At 44.8% G+C, this 23,617-nt stretch overlaps 1 protein-coding gene across 1 annotated transcript in view; it reads left to right on the top strand.

Moving 5' to 3' along the window:
* ADGRD2 (adhesion G protein-coupled receptor D2) overlaps window positions 1–23,617 on the top strand; it is a 388,936-nt gene that overhangs the window by 364,865 nt on the left and 454 nt on the right. The window lies entirely within an intron of this gene.

The raw sequence follows: 23,617 nt of genomic DNA, 5'->3' as shown, positions 1-23,617 counted from the left end.
AATAAAAGGGTTAAAAGCAGAACTTAATACGTTATGCAACAGTAAAGTCTGGTTGCCCAGGGAAGCAGAAATATCGGTCAGCCCATCAAGCTAGTGATTAGGGATGAGCAAACTTCATATTTTGAAGTTCGAGTTTGAGTTGGGGTATATGCTGAATTGCATTACCATGGACCATAACGCAATTCCATGACGGAATTGTCACGGTCATATTGTTTGACCGTGACGCGGTTGCCATGCAGACTGGTTGCCGGTGGCAACGTGGTGTTGTCGGTTTGCACGTGCATTTCCCCTTTAAGGTGTGGTTTAATCCTCTAGCTAGTGGGGGTTTAGGTGTGTCCTGGGTGTGGCCACTAGCTTGACTTTATCTGTGGCTTCCTGGCTGTGGGCAGTTGTACTCCAGCCTTGTTTGGTGTTGGAGCTCTGCTCCTTTCCTGGGTGATTCTGCCCAGTCATTGAGGGCCAACTTGTTGGACATAAATTGTCTTCCTTTTGTATGCTCCTTTTACCTTACCTCACTTGTTGTTTGTTAGGTGTGGGTTTATGTTCAGGGTGTGTTGTACATCTTGATTGTTGATACATGTCTGGGCTGTTGTTGGTGTTTGTCCCTGCATGTATGTAAGACGTTTTCCCTGTGTGTTGCGTCCCCTGGAAGGGGGTTGGTGTCCCGGAGGGGGGAACCACTAGCCTGTATGCAGCGCTGCCTGGGGCTGCCATGCACCTTGCGGCATGGGGGTTCTGGCGGAGTCTGGTATGCTGGATACCTGTGTGAGTTGCTGGTACGGCGTCCTGTTTGGTGTTAGGGCTCCTGTACGTATGCACGGGTTCCAGTCGTGGAGACTTCGGCAGGAAGTTGTGTTGTCTTGTGTTCTTACCTGCTTATCCTCTTGCTGTGTATGGTCTCTCTTTTTCCCTGCTATTAGGTCTTTAGAGACTCTTGTTCTTCTGTGTCTTGGATGAACAGGACGCCTCCCCCCTGCTCCTATGTTAGGGATTTTCAGGGCGACTCAGGGTCCCAGGTTTCAAGGGTATGAGCCGTCCTACCATCGGGGTCTGCTCATACGGTGAGGAGTTAGGGAGAGGATTAGGGACGCTATCGGAGGTGACCTGCTTCCCTTTTCCTGGCTTCTTGGCCCAGCAGCTATCTCTTATCCTTTTACATTGTACGGTGGGGGGTTTCCCCCACTCTCCACCATGACAGAAATGCATAATGGAATGGCTTTAGAGGCTTTCCGTTATTCATTCAGTCATAATAGAAGTCTATGAATCCATAATGCAATTCAGCATATACCCCAACCCGAACTTCAAAATATGAAGTTTGCTCATCCCTGCTAGTGATCCCTAAAGAAATTATCACTAGTATCCCTAAATAAATGATCAGTGCTATCCTCCATACATGTATTAAAAAGGATCTGTTCCCCCACAAACTCCCCCCACCCCCCCAGCCTGTGCTGTAAGAGGATGCCAGTGAGTATGGTAATGACCTTTTATTACCAGTGTTTACAACCTCTTACTGTAAACTAGATCTGTCTCAAAATGTCTGTATTAAAATATCTCTTTGGGCATTCATCCAAGCAACTTCATATTAACTCCATCCACCCTGTCCTGCACACATGTGTACCCAACATGGCGGAAGTAATGGCAGGATGGCTTGAGTTATCTAATTGTACTCTGTTACTGAGTTGGGATCAATTTGATTTTGATACTGTAGATGCATATACATGCATATACATGGCCTGAGTTCTCAGGACGAAGAACGTTGCCCAAAAGTTGGCTGGATAGGACACTAGCCTTTTGCTGACCCCTCTAATGGTTCTGGTCTGTGAAAGGTTTGTGTATGACCCTGACGCTATCTTTTGGTTTTATGATAGGGGCCTCTATCACCAATATAAACCTTTAGAATTCTTGGTTCCCTCAATGATTGCATAGTATCCAGGCCCTGAAGTAGCAAAGCAACCCAAAACAAGATGGTCCCTCCACATAGATGAGGTTTTGGTGTTCAGTGTTCTGTTCCATCTAAACATAGAGTCATGGAAGTACCCCATGAAACTACTATTATCTGGGGGGGAAAAACATGAAGAGTAGACCCATCTCAGGTTTGCCCAAGGCCACCTGGATGTTTCACAATGATTCTGAGAGAACGGTCTATGGATAGAAGAGATGAAGGTAGATTTTTCTTTTAGCACAAATACAAAAAAACATACTGAATACGTTGTGCTGAATTATTTTCAGGAATTGTACAGCTAAATAACCTACAAGGTTTACATTATAGGCCAACATTATACCAGAAAAACATTTTATTATTATTCATAAAGATTAGGGACCTACTGACACATCTGTCATTTCTTCTAAGAATATAATTTCATTTCTCAATAGCCTTTACCTTACTTTTTTATCTGTGTCCTTCTATCATAAAACACAGGGGCATGAACTTAATGCTCCCTTAAAAGAAAAAGAAAAGAAAAAAGAAATTGAATTATTCCTGCCATTATGTACCGTACATCTTTAGACCAACTGTATATATTTATCAAGAGAATCACTCAAGTTAGGTCAAGTTATCTGAAGACCTTGTATTAATGGTATCTAGCGTTAACAATACTGCATGAATCACATGATTCTTCTTACTTGAGATTACAGTTAATGCAGCCCAGGCACTTTGATTTGTTAAATGAATAGATATACAATCTTTAAGTGGATTGGTGACATTTTGAGAAATGTTTCTGTACAGCGTAAATATACATTTTGTGTTGGTTGCTATGGCAGATGAAGAGAACCTATGTGAAGCATATATGCGTCCACCTGGCAATATTTCATTATTACGTTCAATACATTCAATAAAGGAGGAAATATTTATGGAATTTAGCAATGTCAATGGAGGCCGTGCATGAATCTTTGGATGCTAGTTCTGGATTCGGTGGAGATGGTCAGTAACAAAGTGTTGCATCTGGCCTAATTCATAGATGTAAATTGAAACCTTGAATTCTACAGAATTGAGATTCCAGAACAAACAAACCTTTGTGGAGAGACGAGTTTTCATTCCATACAAAGACTCATACAGTAAACCAGGTTGTATTTGCATATAATGGGTATAATTCTATAAACCTTCCACAGTACCCCCATTGACTCCACAATGACTGGATGGCCATCCGCAGTGCCCCCCAGTAACATACACAGCATAGCGAACAGCTTCTGTGGCTGATCACTATGCTGTGACTCATACTCAGCACTTACATTGCACTGCGTATGAGTGAGTACAGGCTTCACACAGAAGCATGTGCACACAGAAGGCGACTGGGTCCTGGTGCATGAGCAGTAGTGTGCAGGCGTCAGGACCACGGAAGGCAGGAGGCAGTGACGTCAGTGATGACCCACCGTCTCCTGCTTCAAAGAGAAATACAGGAATACAAGGTGCTGGTTCTGAAGACCAGAAAACTTCAATGGAGTGGTCATGTGACTGTGAAGAGGATCCTGGGAACATTGCAGCTACTGGGGGTAAGTATGGCTGTCCTAATCTTCTCTCCACAGGTTGGATTCCAGTGTAATTTTTTTTAGGTGGGTCCGGAGAACCCTTTTATTAAAAAAGCTTATATTTTTACTTTTTTCTCCAAGCTCAGTTTTTCAGTACTCCCTAGACCAGGATAAAAATACAGAAAAAGATTTTGTAATCTACTTACTTTCTAAATTCCTCACCAGTGCCCCTCACCCTGGAGCTACAATCTGGTCACAGCGAGGTCATATCTACATTAATTGGCCACATACATACTGTATTTCTGCCATTGAACAATCCAGCTATACATCAGATAACATCCTGTGAATAGTGTTGAGCGAATATCGGTTTGCATTCTGCTTGATAAAAAAATGTGAAAAATGTGTACATCATAGATCAAGTGTCTGTTGAGGAGTGGACTTTAATTCAGTGACTATGCAAAAGGAAGCAGGGGATTTGAACTATAAAATCTCCATGAACCTGCAAAAATTTTGTATACAAATGAAAGGGTGCATTTTATTTCTAAATTCTTCACCAGGCTCCCCATCTTCATTTTTTAAGGCTACTATAAAACAGTGATGTTTCTTTCACAGGTAGGGTTGAGCGAACTTTGTGTTTCAATTTCGGTGTACAGGGTTCAGGGTATCTAAGAATTTCATTATGGATTCCGCTACCACGGACCATAAGTTATGGTCCATGGCAGCGGAATCCATAATGGAATTCTTAGATAAGCTGAAAAAAAAAAAAAATTAGGCATTCACCTGACAAAAAAGAACATGTGATTATGTGGCTGAAGGAATATTAGGCAGTCACTGGATAACAATTTTACTGCAGGTCAATGGAGTACAGGCCCCAAAAATTAGGCATTCACAGGACAGAAAAGAACAAGTGATTATGTGGCTGGAGGTATATTAGGCGGTCAGTGGATAATAATTTTACTGTAGGCCAGTAGAGTACAGGCCCCAAAAAATTCTGCATTAATTGTACAGAAAAGAACAAGTGATTATGTGGCTGGAGATACATTAGAAGGTCAGTGGATAAACAATTTTACTATGTGCCAGTGGAGTACAGGCCCCAAACATTAGGCATTCATTGGACAGAAAAGAACAAGTGATTATGTGGCTGGGGGTACATTAGGCGGTCACTGGCTAAAAATGTTTACTGTACGCCAGTACAGGCCTCAAAAATGAAGCATTCACCTGACAGAAAAGAACTTGTGATGATGGGGCTGGACGTACAATAGACGGTCACCGGCTAAAATTTTTACTGTAGTCCTGTACAGGCCCCAAAAATTAGGCATTCACCTGATAGAAAAGGCCTTTTATGCCGCTGTATATACAAAAGACAAGGACTATTCTTTGTTCTGGGTGGTGGCGGATATGTGTGGACGGGCATGAGGAAATTCAATTACACATGGTTGTCACAGGTGTTGAATTCCTCTGAGATCCATGCCTTATTCATTTTTAGAAATGTGAGATAGTCCACACTGTCGTGAGCTAGGCGAGTGCGCTTACAGGTCACGATTAGAGTTGAACGGACACCAGGATGTTCGGGTTCGACGAGTTCGGCCGAACTTGAAAAAAAAGTTCAAGTTCGGGACCCGAACTTGACCCCGAACCACATTGAAGTCAATGAGGACCCGAACTTTTGGGCACTAAAATGGCTCTAGAATAGTCCTGGAAAGGGCTAGAGGGCTGCAAAAGGCATCAAAATGTGCTTAAGAGCATGGCAACTGTTCTGCAAACAAATGTGGATAGGGAAATGACTTAAAATAACATAAATACAGAAAGATTAAAAATAACAATCTGGATCTAGGAGTAGGGGGTTGAGGAGGCGGTGGATGGGTGAATGTGGCGGTGTAGGTGGAAGCGGCGGTGAAGGAGGAATAGGTAGCCAACACTGATTTGTGTTATTTTTATTTTTAAATTGGGGTATCCCCCAAAATATTGGGACATATAACAAAATTAAACAAAGAATAAGTGCAATTGAGTACAAGAATGGATGGTTGAGGCTGGTATAAATGTCTATTCTGCACAAGGTACGGACAAGTCCTGTGGGATCCATGCCTGGTTAATTTTAATAAACGTAAGCTTGTCCACATTGGCTGCGGCCTGTGATAATGCTCTCTGCCATGCTAAACACACGTTCACACTATACACTGGCTGCAGGGCAGGTCAGCACCTCCTTTTCCACATTTGGGCCATGCTAACCCTGCCTTCTCAGGTGCTGGCGGTGCCCCAGCTGCGTTGGCGACCTCTTCCTCCTCCTCTGCCTTCGCCTTGTGCTTCCTTTGTGCCCCCGCTGTCAGGTGGGAATGCCATCATCAGCGTGCGCTTGTAGTCGCGCATCTTCCGATCAGTAACAGATGTTTTCACTAAATTTAGTTCCCTGTCAGCAATGCAGAGCAGGGGTTCATTCACGGAAAAAGGGGGTTCATGTCACCCAGCAATAGAACAGAGGATTTTGAGAGATTTAGGCCCCTGTCACCCAGGCACAGCAGGGGTTCATTCACGGCAAAAGGGGGATCATGTCACCCAGCAATAGAACAGAGGATTTTGAGAGATTTAGGCCCCTGTCACCCAGGCACAGCAGGGGTTCATTCACGCCAAATGGTGGTTCATGTCACCCAGCAATAGAACAGAGGATTTTGAGAGATTTAGGCCCCTGTCACCCAGGCACAGCAGGGGTTCATTCACGGCAAAAGGTGGTTCATGTCACCCAGCAATAGAACAGAGGATTTTGAGATATTTAGGCCCCTGTCACCCAGGCACAGTAGGGGTTCATTCACAGCAAAAGGGGGTTCTTGTCACCCAGCAATAGAACAGAGGATTTTGAGAGATTTAGGCCCCTCTCACCCAGGCACAGCAGGGGTTTGTATACACCAAAAATGGTTAAATTTCACCCGACAATTAAAAATAAGATTTTTTTCAATTTAGGGCATTAAAATGGCTCTAAAATAGTCCTTGAAAAGGCTAGAGGGATGCAAAAGGCAGTAAAATGTGCTTAAGAGCATGGCAACTGCTCTGCAAACAAATGTGGATAGGGAAAGAACTTAAAATAAAATAACAAAAAATTACAAATTATTAACCTGCAACTCAGAGAAGGAGGTGGATATGGAGTCGGAGGTTGAGGAGGCGGTGAATGTGGTGTTGTAGGTGGAGGCAGCAATGGAGGAGGAGGAGGTAGGCAACAATGTGTGTTTTTTTTAATTTATTTTTTTTGGGGTAGGTAGCCCCCAAAATATTGGGACAAATAAAACAAAGAATCATTGCACTTAACTTGAGTACAAGAATGTATGTTTGATGGTGGTATAAATGTCTATTCTGCACAAGGTACGGACAAGTCTTGTGGGATCCAAGCCTGGTTCATTTTAATGAACGTGAGCTTGTCCACGTTGGCTGCGCTTGTCTGTGATGACGCCCCCTGCCGTGCTAAACACACGTTCAGATAATACATTGGCTGCAGGGCAGGCCAGCACCTCCAAGGTGTAAAGGGCAAGCTCAGGCCATGTGCCCAATTTGGAGACCCACAAGTTGAAGGGGGCAGACCCGTCATTCAGTACGTGTAGGCGTGTGCACACATACTGCTCCACCATGTTGGTGAAATGCTGCCTCCTCCTAAGATGTTCCATATCAGCTGGTGGTGCTGGTTGTTGTGGCGTGCTGACAAAGCTTTTCCACATTTCGGCCATGCTTACCCTGTCTTCTGAGGTGCTGGCGGTGCCCCAGCTGCGTTGGCGACCTCTTCCTCGTCCTCTGCCTTCTCCTTGTGCTTCCACTGTTCCCCCGCTGTCAGGTGGGAATGCCACCAGCAGCGCGTCTACCAGCTTGTACTCGCGCATCTTACGATCACGCTCCAGTGACGGAATTAAGGAAGGTACGTTGTCCTTGTAACGGGGAACCAGCAGCGTGGCCAACCAGTAATCAGCACAAGTTTAGAATGTGGGCAACTCGACGGTCGTTGCGGAGACACTGCAGTATGTAATCGGTCATGTGTGCCAGGCTGCCCATTGGCAACGAAAAGCTGTCCTCTGTGGGAGGTGTATCGTCTGTGTCCTCTGTATCCCCCCCATCCAAGCACCAGTGATGACCATAAGCTGGTCTAGGTACCACCCTGCTGTAAACATGGTGCCTCATCCTGCATCTCCTCCTCCTCATCCTCCACCTCCTCATCCTCCAGAACTGTGCCACGGCTGGACAATTGTGTACCTTGGGTTTGTGGGTGCAGGAACCCACCCTCGGAGCCACTTGGGAATGACTGGCCGGAAACCCTACAAAATGATCCCTCCTCCTCCTCGTCCTGTGCCACATCCTCTTCCATTATCGCCAGGAGCGTTTTTTCAAGGAGGCATAGAAGTGGGATAGTAACGCTGAGAACGGCGTTATCGGCACTGGCCATGTTGGTGAAGTACTCAAAACAGCGCAACAAGGAACACAGGTCTCGCATGGCGGCCCAGTCATTGGTGCTGAAGTGGTGCTGTTCCGCCGAGCGACTCACCCGTGCGTGCTGCAGCTGAAACTCCACTATCGCCTGCTGCTGCTCGCAAAGTCTGGCCAGCATGTGCAAGGTGGAGTTCCACCTTGTGGGCACGTCGCATATGAGGCAGTGAGCGGGAAGGCCGAAGTTACGCTGTAGAGCAGACAGCTGAGCTGTGGCAGGATGAGAACGCCGGAAACGCGCACAGACGGCCCGCACTTTATGCTGCAGCTCAGACATGTCGGGGTAGTTGTGAAGGAATTTCTGCACCACCAAATTCAGCACATGCGCCAGGCAAGGGATGTGCGTTAAACCGGCTAGTCCCAGAGCTGCTACGAGATTTCGCCCATTATCGCACACCACCAGGCCGGGCTTGAGGCTGACTGGCACAAACCACTCATCGGTCTGTTGTTCAAGGCCCGTCCGCAGCTCCTGAGCGTGTGGGGTTTGTCCCCCAAACAGATACGTTTTAAAACTGCCTGCTGTCTTTTACCCCTGGCTGTGCTGAAGTTGGTGGTGAAGGTGTTACGCTGATCTGATGAGGAGCTGGTAGAGGATGAGGAAGCGGAGTAGGAGGAGGAAGCAACAGGAGGCAAACTGAAGCGCCCTGCAATCCTCGGTGGTGGAAGGACATGCGCCAAACTGCTATCCGCCTCAGGCCCAGCCGCCACTGCATTTACCCAGTGAGCTGTTATGGAGATATAACGGCCCTGACCGTGCTTACTGGTCCACGTATCCGTAGTCAGGTGCACCTTGCCACAGATGGCATTGCGCAGTGCACACCTGATTTTGTCCCCTACTTGGTTGTGAAGGGAAGGGATGGCTCGCCTTGAAAAGTAGTGGCGGCTGGGCACGACGTACTGTGGGACAGCCACCGCCATAAGGCCTTTAAAACTATCCGTCTCCACCAGACGGAATGACAGCATTTCAAAGGCAAGTAATTTAGAAATGCTGGCATTCAGGGGTGGGTAGGGGGGTACTTCCTCCTTCTCTCCAGCGTTTGGGATATGGAGAGCTGAACGCTTCCGTGGGACATTGTGGAGATGCTTGGTGACCCAGGTGTTGGTGTTGCTGGCAGATCTTCTGTTTGCGGGGTGCCAGGTGGCACTGTCACTCCAGAAGTGGATGAAGAAGCCGCGACTGCAGCAGAAGAGGAAGCAGGAGGAGCCAGAGACCTTTCTTGGTTTTTGAGGTGTCTACTCCACTGCAGCTCGTGCTTTGCACTTAAATGCCTGGTCATGCAGGTTGTGCTCAGGTTGAGAACATTTATGCCTCGCTTCAGGATCTGATTGCACAGCGTGCAAACCACTCGTGTCTTGTCGTAAGCACATTGTCTGAAGAACTGCCACGCCAGGGAACTCCTTGGAGTTGGCTTCGGTGTGCTCGGTACCTTGCTGCGGTGGGCAGTAAGAGGCGTACTGTCTAGAGGACGGCCGCTCCACTTTTGCACCCTGCTCCCTCTTTTGCTGTGCTGGTGGCTCTGTGCGACCACCGCCTCATCCTTTGAACTACATTGGTCACTCGCATAACCTTGATTCTATGTGGGGTCGAGGACCTCATCGTCCTCCACATCATCTTCCACCCAGTCTTCACCCCTGACTTCCTTGTCGGTCTGCACACTTTCGAAAGCCCCAGCAGTTGGCACCTGTGTTTCGTCATCATCCGAGACGTGCTGCGATGGTCCTCCCATGTACTCATCTTGAAAAATAAGTGGTTGGGCATCGGTGCACTCAATCTCTTTCACTTCTGGGGCAGGGCTAGGTGGATGGCCCTGGGAAACCCTGATAACAGAGTCATCAAAAAGCAGAAGAGACTGCTGCATGACTTGGGGCTCAGACTGCTTGGCTGATTTGCAAGGGGGTGAGGTGAAAGACTGATGGACATCGGCTGCAGGTGCCAACTGTGGTCTTTCAGCATGAGACTGGGTGGGAGACAATGTGAAAGAACTGGATCCACTGTCAGCAACCCAATCTACTATTGCCTTTACTTGTTCAGGCCTCACCATTCGTAGAGCAGCATTAGGCCCGACCAGATACCGCTGCAGGTTTTGTCGCCTACTCGCACCTGAGGAAGAGGTTTCACTTGTGCGTGTAGCTGGCTCAGATCGACCACGTCCTCTCCCTGCAACAGGAGCTCCACCAGCAGCACCACGACCTGGGCCACGTCCCTTATTTGACGCTCTCCTCATATTTTTTTAATTTAGGATCTTGCCCTAAATGGGTGTTTAATTAATAGTAGAATAGAACGACAGTATGTAAAGGGTGTATCTCACAAGGCCTGAACCAGACTAGGCCTTAATAAAAGATTTTTTTTGCCCAAAATGGCTGTATTTCAAATACCTAATTCAAACCCCTGTATGTAGAGGTAGTATCTCAGAGGGCCTGACCTCTGTAGGCCTGAGGTAAATATATCTTTGCACAAAAAGGCTGAATTTCAAATGGCTGTATTTCAAATGCCTGATTCAAACCCCTGTATGTGTAGGGGAGATCACACACGCCGTGAATCAGTGTAGGCCTGAAGTAAATATATCTTTGCACAAAATGGCTGTATTTCAAATGGCTGTATTTCAAATGCCTTATTCAAACCCCTGTATGTAGAGGGGTTATCTCGCATGGCCTGAACCAGTGTAGGCCTGAATTCAATATTGGTGCACCAAATAGCGGTATTTAAAATCTCTGAATGTAACCCAAATGTATTAAGGGTGTATCTCACAATGACATCTGCATCAAAGGCTGACAACTAATTTTTTTGTGCCCAAATGAGTGTTTGTTTAAAAACTGAATTTGACAGCAGTATATAAGCCTGTAACTTCACACGTGCTGATGCTGCAAGGCCTGAAAATAGTGTTTTTTGTCAAGAGTGAGTTTTTCAAACCCCAGAAAATGATGGGTGTATTTCTACCTTAAATTGCACACTGACTAATACAGATGTTGTAGTTTGCCCCCAAAAATGGTGATTTGCAATGTCCCAAAAGCTTAGATGCAGTGCTGGTCTCAGATGGAGTAGCCCCCCTGGGAATTCATTCAGCATTGCGACTTCTTCATCTTCAAGCTCCTGCTCCTCGACGGCTTGATCAATGACATGACGCAATGCACGCTCCAGAAAGAAGGTGTAAGGTACAATGTCACTGATGGTGCCCTGGCTGCGACTGAACAGTTTGGTGATCTCATCAAATGGTCGCAGAAGTCTGCATGCGTCCTGCTGCACAGTTCATACAGGTAGTAATTAATGGCACGTTGCTGCTGGAGCAGCCTATCAAGCAAGCAGTGCAGGATCGGTTTGGCTCTTGGCTTCCATGCACAACAGCTGCAGCACAGCACGGCAACGTCTCGCCTGGCACGTCGAATAGGTTCTGGCGAGCTTGGAAGATGCAGTGGAAGAGGCGGTAGCAGTGGATAAGGAGGAGTCAGCTAAGGAGGAGTCAGCTGAGGAGGAGACGGAGGATGGAGTAGGAGAAGAAGAGGCAGGCCTGCATGCTATCTGTGGCGGTAACACCAAATCCACATGGGTGCCACGGGTTACATGCTTGACGGCCATCAGAAGGTTCACCCAGTAGGCAGTAAAAGTTATGTACCTTCCCTGCCCGTGTTTGCTAGACCACGTGTCTGTGGTCAGATGTTTCTTGGCACCGACACTGTGTTCCAGAGATATATTCAGTTGCCGCTGAACGTGGCCATATAGCTTTGGGATGCCCTTCTGGGAGAAATATTTCCTGCCGGGGACCTTCCATTGCGGTGTGCCAATGGCCACAAATTTTCAAAAGGCCTCTGAGTCGACCAGTTTATATGTCAGTAGTTGGAGGGCTAGCAGTTCCGACAAGCCAGCGGTCAGCCGTTGGGCAAGTGGGTTATCCGGCGTCATTAACTTTTTACGGTCGAACATTTGGGCCACGGAAGCCTGCCTTCTGCCAGATGAATGTGACGACGGCATGGTGGAAGGTGGAGTGGAGGACAAATGGCAGGAGAGAGGAGAAGGAGAAGAGTCAGGACATGGCATGTCGGGAGTGTGGCTTTGTGGGTTCTGATGGCGTTGCTCCCACTGGGCTCGGTGATAGGAGGCCAGGTGCCTTCTTAAGGCGGTTGTCCCTAGGTGAGTGTTGGGCTTACCGTGACTGATGCGTTGACATCACAGGCTGCATATGGCAACACTATTGTCAGCAGCTGACACGTTAAAAAAAGCCCACACTGCGGAGCCATGTGCCAGCGTCCTAGGAGCGCACGATGTGACTGTGCATGGTGGATGGCTTGCTCCAGATACATTTGCAGTCTGCTTTTTGCCTCCTGTGCACTGTGAGTTCTGCCAGCTTCTCCTCCTTCTCCTCCCTATATGCTGCTCCATCTCTCCCTCTGAACTCCCCTCCTCTTCCTCTCTTGTGGGCACCCACGTGACATCCATCGACACGTCATCATTGTCATCTTCACCACCACTGACATTAGAGATCTCAGAGTAGGCAGCAACAGCGGGGACCACCCTCCTTGCGTTGATCTGGGTACTGTCGTCAGACCGCTGGGTGGCGGCCATTGCTACCTCCTCTTCCTCATCCAATGCCAAGAACGGTTGCGCATCAGTAAGGTCTGGGAATGGATGGGAAAATAATTCCTCTGACTCGAGTGGAGGGGCTATGGTGGTGGTGGTGGTGTCTTTTGGGATGCACACAGCAGAGAGTGAGGAGAGTGCAGATACAGAGGATGAGGAAGGTGCAGAAGCGGAAGGCTGAGTGAGCCACTCAACCAACTCTGGTGCGTCTTTTGACGTAATCGCACGCAACTTCTCCAACTTCCCACTTAGGCTCCGGCCTGGTGCACCTGCCCGACGCCTACCACCCCTGCGGAACGGCCTGCTTCTTCCTCTGCCTGTCATTTTTAAAATGACCCTGTGCCAAAGTCCTTAGAGAAGAGCAGTATGTGTGGAAGCAGGTATATTGCAGACCTCAATCACTATTTGGTGGAAGCGGGTATATCGCACCCCTCAATCAGTATTTTGTGGAAACAGGTATATTGAACACCTGTATCAATATTTGGTGGAAGTAGGTATATCGCACCCCTCAATCAGTATTTGTGGAAGCAGGTATATCAAACCCCTCAATCAGTATTTTTGTGGAAACAGGTATATAGAACCCCTGAATCAATATTTGGTGGATGCAGGCATATCACACCCCTCAATCAGAATTTTGTGGTAGCAGGTATATAGAACCCCTTAATCAGTATTTTGTAGAAGCAGGTATATTGCACTCCTCAATCAGTAGTTTGTGGAAACAGGTATATAGAACCCCTGAATCAATATTTGGTAGATGCAGGTATATCACACCCCTCAATAAGTTTTTTGGGGGTCAACAGGTATATCACACCCATTGCAAATAGTTGTTCCAATAACGCTTGTCCCTCTATATAGCCACGGTATCGCAGCAGAACCGCACACAATTGCTGCACAATACAAATGCATTATAATATACTTTCTATGTTAGAAAGTATATTATAAGTATATCACACCTATCGATAGCACACCTATACCAGTCCTTAAAAGGACTTTTGTGGCCCTATTAGCTAGCATTTGGTGTCCCTAAGGCCTCTTTCACACGGGCGTTGCGGGAAAATGTGCGGGTGCGTTACGGGAACACTCACGATTTTTCCGCGCGAGTGCAAAATATTGTAATGCGTTTTGCACTCCCGTGAGAAAAATCTCGCATGTTTGGTACCCAAACCCGAACTTCTTCACAGAAGTTTGGGCTTGGGTTAGGTGTTCTGTAGATTGTATTATTTCCCCTTATAACATAGTTATAAGGGAAAATAATAGCATTCTGAATACAGAATGCATAGTAAAATAGCGCTGGAGGGGTTAAAAAAATAAATAATAATTTAACCCACCTTAGTCCACTTGATCCCGATGCCCGGCATCTCCTTCTGTCTCCTTTACTGAACAGGACCTGTGGTGAGCATTCATTACAGGTCAAGGACCTGTGGTGACGTCACTCCGGTCATCACATGATCCATCACCATGGTAAAAGATCATGTGATGACCGGAGTGACGTCACCACAGGTCCTTGACCTGTAATGAATGCTCACCACAGGTCCTGTTCAGTAAAGGAGACAGAAGGAGATGCCGGGCATCGCGATCAAGTGGACTAAGGTGAGTTAAAATATTTTTTTATTTTTTTTAACCCCTCCAGCGCTATTTTACTATGCATTCTGCATTTAAAATGCTAATATTTTCCCTTATAACCATGTTATAAGAGAAAATAATAATGATCGGGTCTCCATCCCGATCGTCTCCTAGCAACCGTGCGTGAAAATCGCACCGCATCCGCACTTCTATGGGGCCTGCGTCGCATGAAAAATGCAGAATATAGAACATGCTGCGATTTTCACGCAACGCACAAGTGATGAGTAAAAATCACCGCTAATGTGAACAGCCCCATAGAAATTAATGGGTCGGTATTCAGTGCAGGTGCAATGCGTTCAATACTCGCCCGTGTGAAAGAGGCCTAACAGTCTGTCCCTGCTCCACAAAGCAACCTCTTCCTACACTGGCAAAACACAGAATGTAAAATTGCTGCCAGATCGGGTTATGTTAAAAAGCAATTCCACCACAGTTTTACAGGTTTTTTATTTACGACGTTCAATGTACAATAAACCTGACCGGTTACTTTTATTCTACAGGTCAGTACGAATCTGGCAAAACCTTATATGTATAGTTTTTCTTGTGTTTTGATAGTGATAAAAAAATAAAAAAGTGGGGAAAAATCTATTTTATTTTTTTGTCACCATATTTTGACTTCTATAACTTTTTTGTAATTATGTGTACGGAGCTGTATGCGTGCTCATTTTTTGCGGGGTGATATGAACTTTTCATTGATACCATTCACTTTTTAATTTTTTTGTAGAATTTTAATTTTAAACTTTTTTTGTAGAATATGATGGGACCAAAAACATTGAATCGGCCATTTGGACGCTTTTTTCAGTGTTGCTGTTTGCCGCATGGGGAATATATTTTTATATTTTTGTACTATGGTCGTTTGCGCACATCGACCTCCATGATGTGTATTTTTTTTTTTTTCATTGTTTTTATTTTTATTTTGGGAAAAGGGTGATTTGAACTTTTTAGGTTTTTTTTAAACTTTTTTTATTTTTACACTTTTTTTATACTTCCCATAGGGGACTACAACATGCAATCATTAGATTGCTATTATCAAAGACTTCAATGCGCTTGCATTGGAATCTATGATGATTTTACTACTTTCCTTTGGAGCTCTATTACAGGCAAGGGCTCCATAGGAAATACTATGCAGCAGCCTCCTGTCATTCACAAAGACAGGGGCTGCTGCACACATGCTCCGGCTCCTCTGAACGCCGCATGGGGGAGCCGGAGAATAACCGGAAGCGCACGTGTAACGGATCCGCTTCCGTTAATGGACGCTTCCCAGCTTGCGCCGAGGACCACAAGCACCGCACTGGACACCACACCAACCGCAGACTCCACAACCGCCGTAGCTTAACTGGAGCCGCGCCGTCTTCCTTCCACCCTGAATGAACCTCCAGTATTCAGGACCGTGTGGGAAAGATCTCTCCTCCAGGGAATATGCAGAGCATAGCAATCCCCAGCGTGACCCAGCAATTCCCTCCAATAACGAGACAAGGCTGCGTTTTGAAGGGTTAGAAAAACATGAACTGAGCTGAACTGAACTCTTTATTGAGGGCTACCCGCCCGTATTTATGCAGGTCCCCACAATGCATCATGGTTTCCTCCTCTCTGCCCTGGAGACACCCGAAGTGCAATTCAATTATCTCCCAGGACAAAGTGAGATCACCAATACACATGTGGGAACAATAGGAGAGGAATCCCCACCCGAATACACAAAATCCTCCCTTCTGTCTGGGATATAATTATGGATTAACATAACTATCACAAACAGTAAAAATACAGTTTTTAAACATACACTGTAACTTTAAAACCATACATTCCATCTCCATAAAAATTACATATTTAAACTCAGCATACATCAAACATAAACACTTCCAAAAATCACACAAATCCCTCCAGCGGATCAAAAGTTTAGTGGAAGTCCTTTATGACCGACCGCAAGCACAATTTCCTGCCCAAAACAGTTCCATAGATTTGGGCTGTGCGGTCCGTCAATTTCATGCAGAAAACGACTAAGTCCCATCTACGAACGGGACTTAGTCTCTGGAGCTGAAAGTTCAGTATGGAAGAAGGTAATATGTCCCGGGGGCCATAGTCGTAGGGCAGGAGGCTAGCCATAAGTCCTCTACAATGCCCAGTGGCAAATGGCAGTTTGTCACAGCACGCTTTCTGTTTTCAGCGCGCTCAGATGCCGAGGGGTTAAATGTCTGCGATCGGCATTACTGCCGGTTGCGGACATGAGCCTCGGGTGTCTGCTATAAGAAGCAGGCAGCCACCCATGGCTATGGCGCCCGCAGTGCTCAGGAGCAGGCGCCATCTTTAAAGACCCGGCCAGCTGGTCGTTAAGGGGTTAAACACATTGGCTGTATGTTTGGGGTTGTTGTCCTGGTACAGAATTAATTTGAAGCCAATCAAACCTTCCTGATGATATTGCAAGATTGATATCTGTATTTTGTAGCATTGAGGACACCATTACTCCTGACCAAATCCCCATCTCCATTTGCTGAAATGCAGCCCCAAACTTGAAAGGAACCATGCTTCACTGTTGCCTGCAGACACTCATTATTGTACCATTCTCCTGCCTTTCAGCAAACATATTGCCTTTTTTGTGTATAATTGAGTTGCTTGGCCTTGTTTCTACTAAAAGGATAGGAAGCAGAATTTGACTCCCTAACCGCATTGTAGCCATTTTGGTTATATAACTTCAATACAAGTTGGCATAGAGAATATTGACCAGGAGACCATAGCAATAATATATAGGGCCCCATAGCAAAGTTGGAAATGGGTCTCCACCTTCCTAAAAGTAGAACAGAACTGTAGTAATGTAGTCAGCAGGATATGTATTGTTGCTTCAGCGGAAACCAAACAATGAAAAGTAGCATCATCCTACAGTATCTTTGCACAAATGAGAATAGAGCTAGAGAGTGTTGTAGAAATATTAATAGTTGTAATCCGCTCGCATCAAAGTTTGTGTAAGGAAAGGTAAATGCCTATTCCCTCAACCGCAGTCAGAGTCAGACACAGGTGTTACCATCTTGAATTCTTCTGAGCCACTCCCTTCCCCCTGCCCAGTCTGTTTCTTTTATTTACTCACAAAAGGTGTAAAAGGGGCTGGCCCAAGACAAGGATACAGGAAGTGATGACATACAGGAAGTGATGACATAGGAAGATGAGAACATAGCCAGCTAACAAACACATGTATACAATAACCACTGGAGTGATCTTTATCCAGCCTTGCTCAGTGATCAATGCCAGATAAAGTTACTATGATCCTCATGCATGTTTATTTACAGGACAACGTCATTATCTCCAGCGGCTGATCAGGCGCACTAGAGACAACAAACGCACGTTCCTTTCATATATTGTTCTCTTAACAAATGCATCCAAGCCAAACCAATAAATCCGCATCTTGCGCGGGGGCCCTAGCCGGTGTCCAAACATCAGCCAACAAAACACTGCTCTGCTGAACACATCAGTCTCCCTCGGCCCACAGCCCAGTGCTTAGCACATGGACCATTCGCCGACAGAGGCCTCTGCGCCCAGCAGCTGTGACAGGACATACACAGGAAGATATCCACTCCAATGGTTTACCCTGACACTGAGAGACATGATGACAATACACAATATAATAAATACACATCCTAATAAAATTTCCACAACAAGAGCAAAAAAGTCACCACCATGTCTTTTTCCTCCAAGAAAAAGGGGGAAAAAAATTCTCACTTGAGTGTGTGCCTTGAGCATCTGGGATCTATGAGTATTAAAGGGGTTATTTCAAAAGTAATTTAAAAAATGTAAATTATCATATAGCACATGACAACCTCTTTCTAGCAAAGCTAGAACCAGCCCTGTACCTCACATGGATCCAGAGATCTCCCCATTCATTTCTCTACTAGATTTATAACGAGCTGTCAGCTCTTTAACCCCTTAAGGATATAGGACGTACCGGTACGCCCTATTTCCCGAGTCCTTAAGGACCAAGGACGTACCGGTACGTCCTAACTTTAAATAGGCATTCCGGCGCCCCAGGGGTTAATCTGAACAGGATGCCGGCTGAAATCATTCAGCCGGCATCCTGTCACAACGCCAGGGGGGGTCATGTGACCCCCCCGTGTCGGCGATCGCAGCAAACCGCAGGTCAATTCAGACCTGCGGTTTGCTGCGCTTTTTGCAGTTTCTGATCCCCGCGGTCCCTGACCGCGGGGATCAGAAACTTTAGAGTGCCTAATATCAATATTTTTCACCCCCCCCTGCACCCCTGAATGATATTATGTGGGCGGGTGATGCGGGGGGGGTGTCGCAGGCGGTGGGGGCGTTGCGGGAGGCGGGCGGTGCGGCAGGCGGGATCGCGATCCCCCGCCCGTCTCCCCTTGAATGATCGTTGGCTTCTAGTGGGCATACCAGGGTGCCAGCACATTGCTGGTACCCTGGTATAAACGGCTGACATCTGTGCAGATGTCAGCCGTTTAACCCTTTCCATACCGCGGTCCGTACGGACCGCTGTATGGAAAAAGTTAACTGTCATCGGTCAGGGAGCTCCCTCCCTATCCATCGGGGGGCTGCTGTGCCTTTGCAGCCCCCCGATGGAGAGGGAGAGAGCCCCCCGACAGCCCCCCTCAGCCCTGTGCTTACCCTTCCCCGTCTGTGAAGTTGTGGCAGACGGGGAAGGTTCCCATGGCAACAGGACGCCTGCTCAGGCGTCCTGCTGTCCATGGTGCTGAACAGATCTATGCTAAAAGCATAGATCTGTTCAGTGTAAGTAAAATACAGTGCAGTACAATATATATTGTACTGTACTGTATTATACAGACATCAGACCCACTGGATCTTCAAGAACCAAGTGGGTCTGGGTCAAAAAAAATAAAAAAAAAGTGAAAAAAGTTAAGATAAAAAAAAAAAAACATTTATCACTGAATAAAAATTGAAAAAATAAAATAAACTACACATATTAGGTATCGTCGCGTCCGTAACGACCTGATCTATAAAACGGTCATGTTACTTTCCCCGCATGGTGAACGCCATAAAAATAAAAACTATGAGAAAATTGAAATTTTGCCCACCTTACTTCCCAAAAAAGGTAATAAAAGTGATCAAAAAAGTCGCATGTACGCCAAAATAGTACCAATCAAACCGTCATCTCATCCCACAAAAAATGAGACCCTACTCAAGATAATCGCCCAAAAACTGAAAAAACTATGGCTCTTAGACTATGGAAACACTAAAACATGATTTTTTTTTTGTTTCAAAAATGAAATCATTGTGTAAAACTTACATAAATAAAAATAAAGTATACATATTAGGTATTGCCGCGTCCGTATCGACCGGCTCTATAAAAATATCACATGACTTAACCCCTCAGGTGACCACCGCAAAAAAAAAAAAAAAACGCTGTAAAAAAAGCAATTTTTTGCCTTCTTACATCACAAAAAATGTAATAGCAAGCGATCAAACTGTATTATACAGACATCAGAGCCACTTGATCTTCAAGAACCAAGTGGGCCTAGGTAAAAAAAAAAGTAAAAAACTGTGGGGGAAAAAGTAAAAATCAAAAAACACATTTATCACTGATTAAAAATGAAAAAAATAAAATTCCCTACACATGTTTGATATCATCGCGTCCGTAAAGACCTAATCTATAAAACGGTCATGTTACTTTACCCAAACGGTGAACGCCATAAAAATAAAAAAATAAAAAACTATGATGAAATAGAAATTTTGCCCACCTTACTTCCCAAAAAAGGTAATAAAAGTGATCAAAAATGTCGTATGTACGCCAAAATAGTACCAATCAAATCGTCACCTCATCCCGCAAAAAGTGAGACCCTACCTAAGATAATCGCCCAAAAACTGAAAAAACTATGGCTCTCAGAATATGGAGACATAAAAACATGATTTTTTTTGTTTTTGTTTCAAAAATGAAATAATTGTGTAAAACTTAAATAAATAAGACAAAAGTATACATATTAGGTATCGCCACGTCCGTAATAACCTGCTCTATTAAAATATCACATGATCTAACCCCTCAGGTGAATACCGTAAAAAAAAAAAAAAACAACGGTGTAAAAAATTCCTTTTTTTGTCACCTTACATCACAAAAAGTGTAATAGCAAGCGATCAAAAAGTCATATGCACCCCAAAATAGTGCCAATCAAACCGTCATCTCATCCCGCAAAAAATGAGACCCTACTCAAGATAATCGCCCAAAAACTGAAAAAAACTATGGCTCTTAGACTATGGAGACACAAAAAATTTTTGGGGTTTTAAAAATGAAGTTATTGTATAAAACTTACATAAATAAAAAAAATTGTATACATATTAGGTATCGCCGCATCCGTGACAACCTGCTCTATAAAATTACCACATGATCTAACCTGTCAGATGAATGTTGTAAATAACAAAAAAAAAAAACGTGCCAAAAAAGCTATTTCTTGTTACCTTGCCGCACAAAAAGTGTAATATAGAGCAACCAAAAATCATATGTAAATATAACAAAACAATAACAAACACAGGTGCACTCTGCAGTATTACTAAATCCTCAAACAGTTTTTAAAATTGAGAGATTAGTCAACATGTCCTACGGTGTAGAACATGTCTAAGCCCGGACACCGCGACAAGGTTTCTCAAGTAGCCCGGGACCCTACACTCTCCTACCTGAGCCATATGGGCGATACCAGGAGCCAGTGGGCAAATTACAGGAGCATAAGGCCGACTCACAAACAACTCACCAGTTACCTCCAGCATGTGGCCATGCTTGCAATGGGAGGAGGGAGGAGTCTGTGAGTCCCACTCAAGACTTGCTGATATGTCCCAGGCCTCACAGGTGCACCTAAATGTGACCTGTAGATGGAAAACAGGCACATTTAAATAGGAGTTTATACACCTCCAGAAATCTATATATACAAACTAAGAAGACAGGTTGGCATTAGCAGGAGGTGCTTCAAACCCACATGCAGTTGTGCATATATATAGGGGAGCAGATCCTGCACTTGTGGCCCGTTGCTAATGGCAATCCCCAGCAAAATGCATACAATGGAGGATGCCTGCAGCGAACCACAAGTACCACAATAGACATCCTACACAAGGTAACAAGTGCGGATGTAATAATTAATATAACAATATAACAAAACAATAACAAACACAGGTGCACTCTGCAGTATTACTAAATCCTCAAACAGTTTTTAAAATTGAGAGATTAGTCAACATGTCCTACGGTGTAGAACATGTCTAAGCCCGGACACCGCGACAAGGTTTCTCAAGTAGCCCGGGATTTTGAGAAACCTTGTCGCGGTGTCCGGGCTTAGACATGTTCTACACCGTAGGACATGTTGACTAATCTCTCAATTTTAAAAACTGTTTGAGGATTTAGTAATACTGCAGAGTGCACCTGTGTTTGTTATTGTTTTGTTATATTAATTATTACATCCGCACTTGTTACCTTGTGTAGGATGTCTATTGTGGTACTTGTGGTTCGCTGCGGGCATCCTCCATTGTATGCATTTTGCTGGAGATTGCCATTAGCAACGGGCCACAAGTGCAGGATCTGCTCCCCTATATATATGCACAACTGCATGTGGGTTTGAAGCACCTCCTGCTAATGCCAACCTGTCTTCTTAGTTTGCAAAAATCATATGTACCCTAAACTAGTACCAACAAAACTGCCACCCTATCCCTTAGTTTCTAAAATGGGGTCACTTTTTTGGAGTTTCTACTCTAGGGGTGCATCAGGGGGCTTCAAATGGGACATGGTGTAAAAAACAACAGTCCAGCAAAACCTGCCTTCCAAAAACCGTATGGCATTCCTTTCCTTCTGCGCCCTGCCGTGTGCCCGTACAGCGGTTTACGACCACATATGCGGTGTTTCTGTAAACTACAGAATCAGGGCCATAAATAATGAGTTTTGTTTGGCTGTTAACCCTTGCTTTGTAACTGGAAAAAAAATATTAAAATGGAAAATCTGCCAAAAATGTGAAATTTTGTAATTGTGTCTCTATTTTCCATTAAATTTTGTGCAACACCTAAAGGGTTAACAAAGTTTGTAAAATCAGTTTTGAATACCTTGAGGGGTGTAGTTTCTTAGATGGGGTCACTTTTATGGAGTTTCTACTCTAGGGGTGCATCAGGGGGGCTTCAAATGGGACATGGTGTAAAAAAAACAGTCCAGCAAAATTAGCCCTCCAAAAACCAAACGGCGCACCTTTCACTCTACGCCCCGCTGTGTGGCCATACAGTAGTTTACGGCCACATATGGGGTGTTTCTGTGAACAGCAGAGTCAGGGCAATAAAGATACAGTCTTGTTTGGCTGTTAACCCTTGCTTTGTTAGTGGAAAAAATGGGTTAAAATTGAAAATTAGGCAAAAAAATGAAATTCTCAAATTTTATCTCCATTTGCCAATAACTCTTGTGCAACACCTAAAGGGTTAACGACGTATGTAAAATCAGTTTTGAATACCTTGAGGGGTGTAGTTTCTTAGATGGGATCACTTTTAGGGAGTTTCTACTCTAGGGGTGCATCAGGGGGCTTTAAATGGGACATGGTGTAAATAAACCAGTCCATAAAAATCAGCCTTCCAAAAACCAAACGGCGCACCTTTCACTCTACGCCCCGCTGTGTGGCCGTACAGTAGTTTACGGCCACATATTGGGTGTTTCTGTAAACGGAAGAGTCAGGGCAATAAAGATACAGTCTTGTTTGGCTGTTAACCCTTGCTTTGTTAGTGGAAAAAATGGGTTAAAATGAAAAATTAGACAAAAAAATGAAATTCTCAAATTTCCTCCCCATTTGCCAATAACTCTTGTGCAACACCTAACGAGTTAACAATGTATGAAAAATCAGTTTTGAATACCTTGAGGGGTGTAGTTTCTTAGATAGGGTCATTTTTGGGTGGTTTCTATTATGTAAGCCTCGCAAAGTGACTTCAGACCTGAACTGGTCCCTAAAAATTGAGTTTTTGTAAATTTCGGAAAAATTTCAAGATTTGCTTCTAAACTTCTAAGCCTTATAACATCCCCAAAAAATAAAATATCATTCCCAAAATAATTCAAGCATGAAGTAGACATATGGGGAATGTAAAGTCATCACAATTTTTTGGGGTATTACTATGTATTACAGAAGTAGAGAAACTGAAACTTTGAAATTTGCAAATTTTTTTAAAATCTTTGGTAAATTAGGTATTTTTTTGTGCAAAAAAAAAATAATTTTTTGACTTCATTTTACCAGTGTCATGAAGTACAATATGTGACGAAAAAACTATCTCAGAATGGCCTGGATAAGTCAAAGTTATTAGCACTTAAAGTGACACTGGTCAGATTTCCAAAAAATGGCCTGGTCCTTAAGGTGAAAATGAGCCCGGTCCTTAAGGGGTTAAGGAATGTGTCCATTCTGCTGCATTTCTCTCCCAATCACCGCTCAGGAGGCAGTTGAAGGATGAAACTGAGCATGTGCGGCCATTTCAGTGAGTAGGACAAAGAAATAAGAAAAAACAAACAGCAGGTGGCGCAATACAGATAGATTTTTATAG

The sequence above is a fragment of the Bufo bufo genome, chromosome 8 (genome assembly GCF_905171765.1).
Source record: "Bufo bufo chromosome 8, aBufBuf1.1, whole genome shotgun sequence".
NCBI classification, from domain to species: domain Eukaryota; kingdom Metazoa; phylum Chordata; class Amphibia; order Anura; family Bufonidae; genus Bufo; species Bufo bufo.
The sequence above is the reverse complement of the archived record's forward strand: the minus strand, read 5'-3'. Positions and strand labels throughout refer to the sequence as shown.